This window comes from Felis catus, chromosome C1 (assembly GCF_018350175.1).
Source record: "Felis catus isolate Fca126 chromosome C1, F.catus_Fca126_mat1.0, whole genome shotgun sequence".
Classification (NCBI taxonomy): Eukaryota; Metazoa; Chordata; class Mammalia; order Carnivora; family Felidae; genus Felis; species Felis catus.
The window spans coordinates 62,531,585-62,546,966 of record NC_058375.1 but is presented as its reverse complement, the minus strand read 5'-3'; the positions used below and the strand labels follow the sequence as shown (position 1 = coordinate 62,546,966).

Below are 15,382 nucleotides of genomic sequence, written 5' to 3'. Positions count from 1 at the left end.
TAGTACAGAGATATTTTGGAATAAACTACCAATTAAAAACTACTTGAAACCCCCAAACAAGGTGACCTTCTCAAATTATATAATAGAAATATTAGAAAAGCTGAAATACTTCATATCTGTATCAAATACTTTCTTTAGGACCAAATCATATCACAGTACTCTTAAGTCTTATAAAATAGCTTAATATGTTAATTCTGTTGGTTTTCCCATCTTTTCTTTCTTCCTTGAAAAATATCTCTGCATCCTTTTTTTTTTTTTTAATGATATCCCTGTGGTTCAGATTTTTTTTTTTTTTTTTTTGAAACTCATTCTCAATACCATGCGGGTCTCTGCTGACAGTGGGCAGTTCAACTTCCCAGGTGGTAGGTTGTTTAACAGGTTGAGATTGCCTTGTCTTCCTATCAGCAGGCAGCAGCGTTAACAGCACTAATCCCTAAACCCCGTTCATTTACCCTAATGACACCCTCCTGCACTCATGCACACTCTTGTGTGTTAATGGGATGGCATAAGGGGATATGTAGGTAGTCCCTACCTCGGCCATTAAGTGACCCACTTAACCAAACACCAGAGTCAGTGTTTCTTCCCTGCTTCTCAGGGAGTGACTTTTACCAGTATTTCTAGAAGAAACTCCTGCAGTCCCTCCCTCCTATCCTGTGATTAAGGGATGGCATTGCCAGCCACAAATGAAAAGGAATGCAAAGCAATTCATTTAAATAAGTTGTGTGGTGTAAAGATTTTAGAGAGACAATTTCTCAGAGGATTGGTTACATTACCTCTTTTTTTTTTTTTGATTTTTTTTTCAACGTTTATTTATTTTTTGCGACAGAGAGAGACAGAGCATGAACGGGGGAGGGGCAGAGAGAGAGAGGGAGACACAGAATCGGAAACAGGCTCCAGGCTCCAAGCCATCAGCCCAGAGCCTGACGCGGGGCTCGCACTCTAGGACCGCGAGATCGTGACCTGGCTGAAGTCGGACGCTTAACCGACTGCGCCACCCAGGCGCCCCTACATTACCTCTTAAGGGTGTGTATCAGAGCCTAAATCTCCCATCTCATATTCATTCGGTCAAGGAATTAGAAAACCTTTGTATAGATGATAAGATTTCCCTAGAAGGCTGAAAAATTAAGCAGCTTGATGCCATGGATTAAAAACAACGGATTAGGAATTGAGAAACAGAGATGTTAGCCCCAGCTAAATTATTAAGTAACTGTGTGACCTTGGGGAAATTAGACACCTTATCTGGGAATTTGGCTTCCTCATCTGTAAAATAACATTTGAGGTCCCATTCCCCAAAAGTCCAAGATTCTAAGGCATTTTTAGCCAAGACCCATTTTTGTCCCTAAACAGAAATGTTAAGTTTATCTCAGTAGGATCTTAAGTGAATGCAGTTAAATTTTCATAAGACATCATAGAGAATCGATGTATCCTAAATTGGGGGTAGTGTTGCTGGGGAGAACAGACCCAGGCAAATTGCTGCCCATGAGAATCTGAAGATCTGGGGATCATGGGGGCACAGGCTTTGAAAAGGAGAGGCATGCCTATGGGGAAGTGAGGCCATTGTAAAGACATTCTGCCCCCAGCGTGCCTGGAGCCGTTCCTGAATCCCTGAGTTAGAAGAGGACCTTTGCCATATGCTTCATTTGTAGGCAGGGTATGAAACTCCCTACCACAGACTGATGAAGGGATTACACACATGATCTGTAATGTCAGAGTTTTTTTAAAAAATATAAGTCAGCTTTCTTAGAGACTGATGGGTTCCTTTTGGAAAAGACTTTTCATAGAATGCTCATTTGCCACCCTTATCTTACCCATCCATCCCCACCCCCCCCCCCTTCACCTGGGAGTCACATAGGGGTGAAATAAAGTGATCTAGACATATTTTTAAGATTGGAACATTTTTTCCAGACTATGATAGGACAGCTTCAAATGCGATGCAGCTGGATTTTCCTTGGGTGGCCTGTGGTGCCTCAAACCCGACCCCGACTCTCTAAGTAACCTAAAATTCATGTTTCTCAGGTCTTTAATTAGAAAGGATAGAGACAATTTTATAACCTTGCCTACATGAAGGAGAAGTAGTCTGACTCTGAACGGGAGTACTAAGGGAACTTATCTAATGCTTTCAGCTTTTCAGGACCAAAAGTCAGATTTCTAAGTTCTCCTACTTTTCACCTTTCTCATGACTTACCTAGAAATAACTCAGAACAAAACATGTTCGCTCTCTGTGTTCTTCAGGTTGCAGTGGTTGGCGGGATAGGGCCATAAATGGCACCATGAAATAAATATGTAAAAATGTAAAAAACATAACACATTCATCATACAGTACTGACTTACATTAAACAGTAATTTGGGAGGTACAGAATAATGTTAGGGAAATATATTAGAAGTGAAGTAAAAGGAAGATACTTTAAAAAATGAGTGTATTCTGGCACAACAGAAAAAGTCTTGTCAGTTATATTTTAAAGGGTGTAATTAGGAGTTTGTAAGACGATAACTGTATACCGCTTTGGGTACCTCAGCCTCTAGCACAATTGTAAACGGACAAAAATCAACAGCAAATGTACCATGGTTCTCTTTTAATGGAACTTATTTATTTAATTTAAATTCCACTAAGTGAAAATAATATTTTAAAATTCCAATCAGTCCCTTAAGGCAGCAGGAGATCTGCGGCCTCCTGCCTAATGATGTAATTAAGCTTAGCTCATCATTATCCAGCCAGACACCACACACACACACACACACACACACACACACACACACACACACACATGCGTGCACACACATCGCTGTGAATTGCAACTGCATTTGGAATATTAAGGGGACAGTAAATGATTGGGGCCATGTGGGGGTTGAGGAACAAAAGGCCTTAAGTGATTTTTAGTCTTTAGGCTAGATATATGTTGTGTTTTCACAGTAGCTAGACTAAGGACAGGGATGTTTTGATGTGACAGTACTGGAAATCATTATTGTATATTTTAATCGTAAAGTATACAACACTTGTTATCCATTACAAACATACTTAAGTAAAAAATGAGGATTTTATGTACCTGAAGAATATGTATCTTATGATTAGCAACTTTGAATGTTTATCTTACATAGCAAACACTGAGTTTCTTTAGAAAGAACAGATTTTGGTTGTCTGATAGCCATTTTAAAATCACTCTCAGCCATGATGAGGAGGTGTTTCTTTCAAATACTGTTTTAGTCTATTTTGTAAAGAGTGGATACCATGAGAGTGAGTGCTATATGATATTGAATACCTATCCTGGGATGTTTTGCACAAGAAGATCATTTATCAAATATAATTTGTCCCTTCAAGTAGAAGTACAATTAAGGAAATTATTTTGAAAATAAGCTTTATACTACATGAAAAGCCATGCCCCTAAGTGCCATTAAGCACATGGACAAGAATGCTCTGCTCTGCATTCTCTGCTCTGCACTCTTTAGTTTAGCTTCTCCCTCATAACATTTGAGATTTTTTTAAAGCTATAATTACCTGATGGGAATTTTCATAGTTGGTATTGTGGGCACAGTGGTTAATTTTTAAGGGAGTAGGACTTATGAAAAGGAATTTCTTGCCCAGCTATTGAAAAGAAAAATCCTTACCTGTATGAATAAATCTGTATTTTCATTGTTAGATGATTTCATATCCCAAGGAACTAATTTATTCAGAATAAATAAGCAAGGTACTCCCAAATCTGTGGCTTTAGGGAGCCTCTGAAATAATTCCTCAGCACTCCTGAGACATTTTTTTGGTACCAAGGCTACATATGAAATGACTTTGGGGAAGTCTTACTGCCTTGCCAGTGACTAACAATGGCCACGTTGAAGTAACAGATCACATCACAGAGTGCATTAAATTCTAGCTGGCACAAAGGGTAGACCATAGAATAAATTCCCAAGTTCTCCAAACAGCTGAGGGTGGAATAGGGATTCAGTAGCTTTTGAGTTGCAAGCCTTGAGGAAAAGAGTCAAACCAGGATAGATGTTCTTACTGATAGAAGAAACAGGGCTTAAAAACCAACCAGGAAGTATAAGAACATTTATTAGCTGTGACTAGGATAATAAGCTGTGGCATAGAATAAAAAGCTATACAACTTTAAGGAAGGGTGCATAGCACAAACCACACTGATTCTTTTCTTTCATTGCTTCATTTATTCCATTAGTGAACATTTATTGAGTGACTGCTACTTGCCAGGTGTACTGAGGATGCAACAGTGCAAATATGTGATATCCCTGTTGTCATGGATCTGTATTCTGTTGGGTGAGAGAGGTGATAAACAGATAAATGCACAAATAAATCTATTGAGATAAGTTCTTCAGGAGAAATGTCCAGGTATTATTGTTGAAATGTCTAAATAATGGAGAGTTTAGGCGATGTTGAAGACAGGGAGTAGAACATTAGGGATAGGGTGATAAAGGAAGGGCCTTTTGAGCAGGCAGCATCTGAGATGAATCCCAAAGGCTGAGAAAAAGGCAGTCATGAAGAGAGGTGGCTAAGAGCACTGTAAGTAGAGAGAAAATAAATGTAAAAGCCTAGAGTGGGGAAGGGCTTGGTGCGTTTGAGAAATCAAAAGGAGACCTATAGAGCTAACGCATGGTGTGATGCCAGAAGAGGTTAGAGAGGTTGGCAGGAGTCAGAGCATGTAGGGCCTTTTTCATTGTGGCAAAGAGTTTGGATTCTCTTACAAAAGCAATGAAAGGGATTTAAGCAGGGTGTCACATGATCCAATTTAACTTTTAAATATATCACTCCAGTATGCTTTTTTATTTTCTAAAAAAAATTTAATTCCAGTGTAGCTAACATATAGTGTTATATTAGTTTTGGTTGTACAATATAATGATTCAATAGTCCCATACATTACTCAGTGTTCATCAAGATAAGTGTACTCTTAATCCCCTTCCCCTATTTTACCCATCCCCCCTCCCACCTCTCCTCTGGTAACCATCTGTTTTTCCCTATAGGTAAGAGGCTGTTTTTTTGGTTTGTCTCTTTTTTTCCCCTTTGTTCCTTTGCTTTGTTTCTTAAATTCCACATATGAGTGAAATCAGTTGTCTTTCTCTGATTGGCTTATTTCGCATAGCACTATACTCTTTAGATCTATGCAAATGGCTAGATTTCATTCTTTTTTATGACTGAATAATATTCCATTGTATGTATGTACCACATCCTCCTTATCCATTCTTCAGTTGATGGAAACTTGGGCTGTTTCCATAATTTGGCTATTGTAAATAATGTTGCAATAAACATAGAGGCACATCAAGTATGCTTTTATTTTGATAATAAAGAAAAGGTTGTTCATGTGAACTGAATCATTTTTACCACACACACATTATACAGAAATAAGTCCACATTATTGAAATCTTCAAGGATGATTAGAAAAATTTAAATGTGGCAGAATCAGACCAGGGAATTATCTTGCTGCCTTCATATTCTCCCATATGTGGATTTACTCTCATGACCTTTCATAAACCTTCTCAAAATTATATTTCAGCCAGAACACAGAAGCATATCTTTTAACTCTTTGGCAGAAAAAAACTAATGCAGGTTCAGAAGGTAAAAATATATTCTGATGATAAACTTGTTGGAAGTTTTAAAAATGGCAGGACCATTTTATTGTGTATTATCAGAAGGGCCTTCCTTGGTCAGGAAAAATCTTCTTTGTTGTAGGAGTACAAAAGAGTGGGATGATGGCCTGGTTCAATGTTCCCATTCATAGGAGGATGTAGTTCTGTAGCCTTCCTAGGCCAAATCTCCATGTACCTCCATGTCTAGAGTCACCTGTGTGACATTGTCTACCCTGTGGCCATCTCTGAATGGAAACATTTCTTGATTTCTTGTTCATTGGCATTCACTTGGGCTTAGACACTTTTTTACAGTAGTATCCAAGACAGATGTCGCTGACTGTGGTTTATAGAATCAAAGTAATTGTTTAGGAAAAAAACCCCTAAAATTTACAGTTAAAGTGTAAATAAATTTATGACACTACTCATATATAAATGTTTACCTACCTACAGGTATTCTATGTAGATAGCATTCTGACAGAAGAACATAGAGGGGGTAAGAAATCAGATTGACTTACACTCAAGTCTTGGCTTAGCCATTTACTAGCTCTGTGATAGTGGTTGTTTCACTTTGGTGATTCTTCTTTCATCATTTATAACATGGAGATAGTAGCACCTGCCATAAAGCATTTTTATGAAGCTTAGAAATAGTGTATATAGAGTGTGTGGCATATAATAATTGATAAAATAGATTTGATTAGATCAAGTCATATTGAATAGATTGAATAGATTGTTTTTATTGTTATGTTCACTAACCCCCTCCATAGAGTTAAAAATCTCTTTCTGTCTCAAAAGTACAATCCCTTTTTTTCCTCTCTGATCCATTTGTTCTATTGTTCACTTTGGTCTAGTTTGAGCCCCCCTTTTTTTCCTCTTCCCTAAGGGATATATCATAACTTAAATTCCAAATTTCCCTTACACTTAAGTTACCTTTGACTTAGGCTTTTGAGTGAGATGCTGTAAATGAAGCTTACGGTTTTTCTGGTGAAGGTGGTAGGAGCAGGGTGAAGGTGGTAGGAGCAGGAGTGGTGATAATTTTCCTGTATTTGTAGGGTTTCTGAGACATGAGTATCACTGGCTGATTTCAGTGATTTCAGTGAAGTCAAGTTCCTGGTGTTGGTGGGGTTTGATCGAGAAACTGGTGGGCTTTATTCCTTAGCCTTGAGAATCCTTCACCTAATATCCTTTATTAAGTCCTCCATCAGTGTTATCTAGTCAGAGCATACTTCGTGAATTTTGTTTTTGTTCGTTCATTTTGTTTTGTTTCATTTTTAATAAGAACTCTGACTTTAGTACAGGTAGGTCCATCCTCTTTTCAATTCTTAGTACCTTCATTATCTGGCTTATTTCAATTCCTACCCCTCTATGTCATGTAGATTTCTTTCTGCATAGACCTAATTATATGTTCTTTCCACTTAGTTGTCACAAAAGCATGTAAATATAGTGTACTGAAAATTAAACTAATTCATTGTCTTTCCTGAAACCTGCTCTTTCTCCAGTATGTCCTACTTTGGTGAACAGCCCCAGGTACCACCAGTTGCCCAATTCTGCTGCCTAAAACTTTCCTTCTTTTCATTTTCATCCCTCTACTTTTTATTGGGTTCAGCTCTTGACATCCCTATACTTAACATCCCTATACTATTGTTGTAACCTCCCTGCTGTCCTTGTCCTTCTTTATCTCCACTTCTACCAGAATGACATTTCTACCCTGAAAATCTGATGTTGTTACTCCTCTGCTTGAAAATTTTAATTGTTCCTCAATAGCTATAAAAATTAAAACCTAAACTTCTTTGCTTGACATTCAAAGCTCTTCAGATTGTAGCCTTTATGTTTCAGTCTAGCTTTATTATCTACTATAGCTTCCATTGCATATCATATTCTAGCCATTATGTGCCAATTTAGGTTCCCCTAAAATTGATTACTTTTTTAAATTTTTGAAACTTTGAACATATTGTTCCTTCTTGCTAGAATCTACCTCTTTTTTGTCTGCTAAGAAAAGTCCTTAGACATCTAGTTTCTGGAAAAATATAACATACTCCCAGGAATTCCCAGAGTTCCTTCCTCCTAATGCTAACTAGATGTGTTTCTTTCCTCACTATATTCCTTATAGGCAAGGATTGTTTTTTTCATTTTTGTAACCTTATTTATCTAACACATGGTTGGTGCTCAATACATATTTGTTGTATGAATGAATGAATGAATGAATGAATGAAGGTTCTCTTCCTATAGGGGCAACACTTCTGTGAATCTTTTCTGTTCCTGCAGCATTTATGGTGACTGTTCTTGTTTCTGGCCTGCATTTACTATGCTTCTTTCATTTTTCTCTGTATCTATACCTTTATGAATTATGTTTGCAGGGCCCTTTTCACTCCCTTCTGCTGCCAAGGTTGTATGTTTTTTAGATACATACCCCATAACATAGATCACAGGTCCCCTGTAAGGGACCTCTGCCTGGTCACAGTCTCAGTCACTTCACTGTGTTTTATTCTGCTCACGCTGTCTACTCTGGCTATAGGGGTCATGCTTGTCAGTCTGATTCTAGGCCATGCAAGCCATGCACTGACTTTCACATATTTTGAATCTTACTAGTTTTATTAATGACAGTTTTCTCTGAGTTTGACCATAAGTATTAATTTTGTCCATCTACAGATAGAAAAGACCATATACATACCACCTTCATTTGGAGGCAATAAAGGATTGCCTTTCTGACAGAGTTATAGTGAATAGTACAGGAAACATTAACACTGTATTTAAAGGGTTTCCTCTGTTCCTCTAGTTCACAAGTATCTTCCAGTATATGATATGAGAAATAAATCTCAGTTCAGAAAGAATTTCCCATTAAAAAAATACTTTAGAACTTTGAATTCTTTATTTCCCTTCCATTATAGGAACAGGTGAAAATTGACCAAAGTCATGTGAAGGCCTGGAAAACAATTAAAAAGCATGTAAGCAAACAAACTATGACAGTGGATTAAAAAAAAAAACTATTTGTGACCTATTTCTTTTATTCCTCCAACTTACTGTGGATGTGGTTTTTAATTCTGCCTGCTGAGATAATATGCTCCTGGGACCATGATCTTTCAGAAGAGTATCTAATTTAGTCACAGCTATGACTAACGTGACTCTTGGGGCACTTCAAATTTACAAAGACACACTGTGAAAAACTGACTGGCAGTAGACTAGTTGAAATTACTTGGTTCAAGAATGGTTCGGTGTTTTCTGCCTCCACTGATTCTTGGGAAGAGAAAAGGAAATGACATTTGTAGAATGCATACTTGACCAGGCACTGTAGTAAGTTCTTTTATTTTTTAAGTTTATTTTTATTTGTTTTGAGAGAGAGAGAGAGAGAGAGAGAGAGACAAAGAGAGAGAAAAACATGTGTGAGTGGGGGAGGGGCAGAGAGAGAAGGAGAGAAAGAATTCCAAGCAGACTGCGCGCTGTCAGCACAGAGCCCAGTGCAAGGCTCCATCTTACCAACCATGAGATCATGACCTGAACCAGAATCAAGAGTTGGACACTTAACCAACTGAGCCACCCAGGTGCCTCTGGCATCATAGTAAGTTCTTTAAATATTATAGCTATCTTATAATGAAGACATTGTTTCCCTAATTTTCCAGATGAGGAAAGTGAACCTCATATAGCTTCATAAATTTTCCAGAATTGCACAGTAAGTAAATAGAAGGCCAAGGAAGAATCCCTTTTCTGACTTCAAAGCCCATTTGGTGACATCTTTTAACAGTTATAATTATGGACTGAGAATATAGTTGAGTTATTCTGGATATTTCTGCCTCCCTTTGCAACTCATACCATATCACTTATTCCTTCCCACCACCATTCAAGCAGACTTCATCCTTCAAGAGATTCTCAAAAAAGGGAGGGTCTTTCAGCACTGGAGACCTGCATAATTTGTAGTGGACAAAGACATAAGAAATACTTTTCTGTGATGTCTCTACGTATATTCTTTGACCATCCTGTTTTTCCCTTCCTAATACAAGGAAGGCTATGAGAAGCTAATCTGTAACTATTACTATCCATCCATCTAGCTTTAGAAGACACTATATAGATTATGCTGTATATGAACCGCTAAGTGCCAAACTTACAAATGTTAAATGTTGTTAAGAGTTCACAGGTGACATCAAGAATGGTTGTCATGGGGGAGGTTGGCATAAGTGTTGTGAAACTGACAGGTGCTTGAAGAATGCTACGTTTTGATAGGTTGAGATAAGGAGGTAAACATAGGTATTTCAAGATCAGAAAAGTATGAGCAATCCTTTTAATGAATACTTGTAATGAAAACTTATAAATAAATGAATATGTGTGGTAATTGGGTTACCTCCACCAAGTGACTTAATTGTCAGAAGCTATTCATTGGTGCCATCAAAATATAACAAGTAAAATTTGAGTGTACACTATATGTCATATACTATGCAACACTCTTTTATTATATGCATTAACATATTTAATTTTCACAGTAATCCCATATGGTAGGCACTGTAATCATCTCCATTTTTCAGATGAGCAAACTTATAAACAGAGAAGTGAAATAATTGCCATATACCTAGACAGTGGTAGATCTAGAGAAATCTGGCTCCAAAGTCTATGCTCTTAAGCCCTAACCTAGGCACAGGTGTGACACATTACCTTGAGAGTAGCTGAGGATAAAAGACGGTTGGAAGAATCCTCCTGTGACTGGCAGAATTCACCTGAATTTTCAGACATTTTTTATTGCTATTTCCTTTCCCTTTCTCTGTTTTCCCAATGGAAAAAAACCCCAAAAAACCTAATTTCTAGTTATCTGATCTTCTCATATCTGTCCTTGTAGTCTCTTTTATCACTCCCAGTCGATTCTTTTTTTCCTTGACCTCTTTTTCTTCTCTCTTCCCTTCCTCTTTTCCTCCCATCTCTGGGTTATTTGAACCTGTAACATCTCTTCCCATTTGTAGGACTGTGGCTCAGGAACCCTACTGTTCCCATGGGAATCTCCAGGGCAAGCGTGGAAAAGGTTACCATATTTCAGAAGTTGGGGACAGCTGGGAGCAGAGCTCAATCAAGGGTCAGTGTGCTTGACTCTCCTCTCCCTCCACCCATTGCTGCCTGGCCTCTTCCTGTCAACCTAGGAGGGTCCACATGCTAGAAAGAGGAGAGTCCTTAACAAAGGGAATCAACGCAGAGCCTGTGCCAGGATGGGTTTTGCCTCCCCTGCGGCTGTTTTTGTCACCTTGCCAAGCACATCAGTGGATGGATTTATTTGTACAGGAGGTAAAGCCAAGAGAATCTGGGCATAATATTCCAGCAACTCTATCTTAGTTTTCTGGAACTGGAAACCCAGACCTGTCTAGAAATTTTTACCAGGTATTTGAATGGGTGTCTTTGCTTCTAAAAATGGAAGAAAAGAAACAAACAAAAAAGAATTTTTTGATGGAAATGGAACCACTAATTTCAATCTAGAGGTTCTGAGTTGGTTGGAGTTACCCAGGTGGTTTTTATTATGTCTCTTTCTGATTGCTGGTTGCCTCCTACAGAAAGAAAGGCAGAGAAGTTTCAACATTATAGACATTGGTTGAGTGCCCATCATGTGTCTTCATTTTACAAAGTACTGAAAAATGTAGGGGAGAGGGTGGGATTTGAGACTAAAACCAAACAAACATTCCTAAAATGATATATAAAAATAAGTAAGGACTACAACAATATCAAAACAGTAGTAGGTTTAAAGTTACTACATTTAAAAAACTCTGAGGAGCTCCTTTTCAGGAATTTTATTAAAAACTATTTAAGCTATAAAACAGTAGAAATATTACTCTGCTGACTCACTTGCCTTGGTACTAGATTTGGTGACTAATAACTACTGATTTGCAAAATAAATTTCATTTTCATAGGAAGAAAATTCATTATTACTGCAGCAGCTATACGGAAGAACGTATTATAGGTTGTATAGTACTAAAAATGGCAGCAGTGTTGAACAGGGACTAAATCTCAAAGTGACTACTTTAAACAAAATAACTTTCATCTGAGAGTATTAAGTTTTTGAATGCCTGTTTAAAAATAAAGTTGCATTGGGGCACCTGGGAGGTTCAGTCAGTTAAGCCTCTGACCCTTGGTTTCGGCTCAGGTCGGGATCTCATAGTTGTGAGATCGAGCCCCATATTGGGCTCCATGCCGAATGTGGAGCCTACTTAGGATTCTTTCTCACCTGTCTCACTGCCCCTCTTCCCACTCGTGCTCTCTCTCTCTTAAAAAAAAAAAAAAACACTAAAAACGCTCACTGTTTTTCCCAAAGTTAACTATCATGTTGTTTATTTTTGTCTAGTTTTCCATGTACATGTTGCTCATTCAGCCCAAGCTTTCTTTCTAAGCACTAAAGCTCCTCTTCTTACTGTCAGATCTCATTGGTAATAGATGAGTTCCACTTTTTTCCCTTGGAAACATCCCTCCTAGATTTTCCATCTTGCTGATCCAATATAACTGACTGCTTTCTAAGTCTACTATACCATAGTTTTCTTGGGATCTGTCTTCATCTCTACCCTGGGGATACTTTCTTTTGTTGAAGATCTTCTGGATCCTGGGTTGCATGTCTTTCTCATAGTGTCCCCCACACCAGAGCCTTTCTGAGTCAATCTCCACCTAAAGTAATGTCCTATTTTGTCTTGTTGGACTGGGGATATAGGCTAGGGGAGGACAACTAAACTCTGAATACTCCCATTACAGACTCAAAAATCCATCCTCTTGTGCTCACGCTACCTTGCCCTATAGTCTTCAAAGTCACCTGGTACCTCTAATTCCTGAATCTTTCTAGAGTTTAGCAGAACAAACGTGCTTACTTTTCCTTGGCATCTCTCTTTCCACGTAGTTGGGCTTCACCTTTCTCTGCCATACTGAGTCCGTTGCTATTTGTTCCATCTTTTTTCCATCTTTCAAAACTTTGTTTCCTTTCCTCTTCTCTTTGTCCTGAGGAGTTTATACCTTGCTGTTGTTGTTATGATAAACTTTGTATTAAACTTGGTAAAAGCCCATTTGCTGCCAAGAGGAAATAAGGAAAGAATTTCCAAAAATTTCCAATAATTTCCTTTAGAGAAGTTTCAGAACCAAAGACTATTTGGCATGAAATGGTATAGAGAAAGTAGCTGAAAAGTCTACTCATAAAACTTTTATTCCACTTACATGAACTTAACACACTTGTTCTTAACAACTTAGATTGTTCATGACAATTTCATAGGACATTAAACAAACCTAGCCATCATCTCAGTTATTTCCCTGTTAACTGTTTTTACAGCACATGCATGTTAGGCAAGTATTCCCGCCTCCCCCCTCCCCACACCCCCCCACACACAAAAGAAATCACAAAAGCAAAAAAAAAATAAATCCTAAAAATGTAAATACATGGGATTTTTGTTTTGCTGCTGTTCTTGAAATACATAAAGTAATGGAATTAAGCAATTTATTTTTACTGCATCTTTATTGTACATTTGTTCTTAGGTTGCCTAAAACATTTATGTACAAATAAAATGAGTATAGCAAATATAACAAAAGCAAACAGCAGGTAACTTTACAAGTAATGGAATATGAACTGTTTCTGCCTTTATCTAGAGTAAATTGGTCTGCGACTAAAGGAACACTTCTGCAACTATAGTCCAAGGTGTGTACACTGAGAATGAGTATTCCACAGTTACACATGGTTCAACGTGTAAAATCTATGGGATACCCATTTCTACGACAGCCTTGTAAGTGCTCCAAACCTTAAAGTACCCACAATAACTATAACTGTGTCTGGAAACAATTATTCCTTTTTTTTTCTTTTACTTTTTTTACTTTTTTAATTGTTTTAATGTTTATTATTGAGAGAGAGAGAGAGAGAGAGAGAGAGAGAGAGAGCGAGCATGAGCAGGGAAGGCGCAGAGAGAGAGGAAAACACAGAATCCAAAGCAGGCTCCAGTCTGAGCTGCCAGCACAGAGTCCGACGTGAGGCTCAAACTCACGAACTGTGAGATCATGACCTGAGCTGAAGTCATACCCTCAACTGACTGAGCCACCTAGGCACCCCATGGAGCCAATTATTCCTTTTATTCCCCACCAGGGTAAACCAGTATGTAGGCAGTTTTCTCCGCTGAGACATGGTAGCAGTTTTAACACTGGCCTTTGTGAGACCACAATGTACCAAGTATTATGCCAAACGTTTATAACTAGTATAAAAATTCCACATCCCCATATTTGCCAACTCAAGATGAAAACAGATAACTCCCTAAATGTTAACTGGTTCTACTCCCCTGATGGTAAACATAAAAACCACATGAGAAAAATGGAAATTTAAAAAGAAGTAACATAAACCTGTCATAAATTGTAAACAAAACATTATTTGTGGGACAGCATGGGTGACAAATGGTCCACTGTGTACATTTTAGAATGAGGCAGGCAAAAGTCAGAAGGCTGGTGAGTTTCCCTTCCTCCTCCTGCTTCAGCTTCATCTCCTTGGGTATCTGATGTCCACAATGTCAAGTTGTCTCTCAGTAATTACATTATTAGCATTCCATCTTTTTATGACTCGTCACTTAATGTATCAAGTTCAGCAATGGCTTCATCAAAAGCTGTATTTACAAGAGAGCAAGATTTCTCTGGGGAGTTCAGAATCTCCAAATAGAAGACAGAGAAGTTAAGGGCCTGACCCAATCTGATAGGATGCTCTGGTTGCATTTTCTTTTTGCTGATTTCAAAAGCTTCTTGGTATGCTTGTTGTGACTGATCCACAATCTCTTTCTATCACCAGCAGCAACCCCAGGCAAGTAATGCTAGGAGTCTCCTTCCATTAAAAAAAAAAAATTAATGTTTATTTATTTTTGAGAGACTGAGAAAGACAGAGCATGAGCAGGGGAGGGGCAGAGAGAGGGAGACATAGAATCTGAAGCAAGCTCCAGGTTCTGAGCTATCAGCACAGAGCCTGATGCAGGGCTCGAACCCAGGAACCATGAAATCATGACCTGAGCTGAAGTCCGACAGACACTCAATTGACTGAGCCACCAGGCGCCCCTCCTTTCATTTTCAAATAGAAGTCTTTTCTTTCCACTTGTGAAGCACTGGGGATCAAACACTTTTCCAAAAGAGATAGTAGATCATTGCAGATATCTCTTAGCTGGGTCTCCTTTTTCTCTCTGTATTCTCCATCCATCTGTTGTTGTTTCTCAGCATTTTACGTCTTTTGCTCGATACTTGAGACGATCCTCTGTGAAGACCTATGGGCTCCTACAACATTTTTATAAGCAACTGAGATCAGACTCCTCTCCTCAATGGATAATTCAGCTCCTTGCTCAGTTACAGATCTCATGAAGGCTGTCATGTAGTCATATTGTTTAGCTTGCTCGGTCAGTTTGGTCCCCTGCCCCAGCTCATTTTTATCCATGACCACATGTTTTGTGTTCAGAGTGGGTGGCAGTGGATGGATGAGGGCTCAGCGCTCTCTGGGCAGTACTGTAAGTAAGGCTGAGGCTCTCAGGAGTTTATCTTTAAAAAAAAATAGATTTTATTTTTTAGAGCAGTTTTAGGTTCACAGCAAAATTAAGCAGAATGCACAAATTTTCATGTGCTCCCATCCCCACACATTCACAGCTTCCCCAACACTCAATGTACCACACCAGAGTGGTGTGTTTGCTATAACTGGTGAATCTACATGGACACATCATTGTCACCCAAAGTCCATAGTTCTCACTAGAGCTCAGTCTTGAGTTGTACATTTTCAGGTTTTAACAAATGTACAATGACATGTATCCACCACTGTAGTATATTTCAGAACTGTTTCACTGTCCTAAAAATCCCCTGTGCTCTGCCTATTATA

General features: G+C 38.4%; 1 pseudogene; it reads right to left on the bottom strand.

Moving 5' to 3' along the window:
• Window positions 1-13,908: 13,908 nt before the first annotated feature.
• On the bottom strand, window positions 13,909-15,123 carry LOC101088767 (annotated as a pseudogene).
• Between the last annotated feature and the right edge of the window lie 259 nt (window positions 15,124-15,382).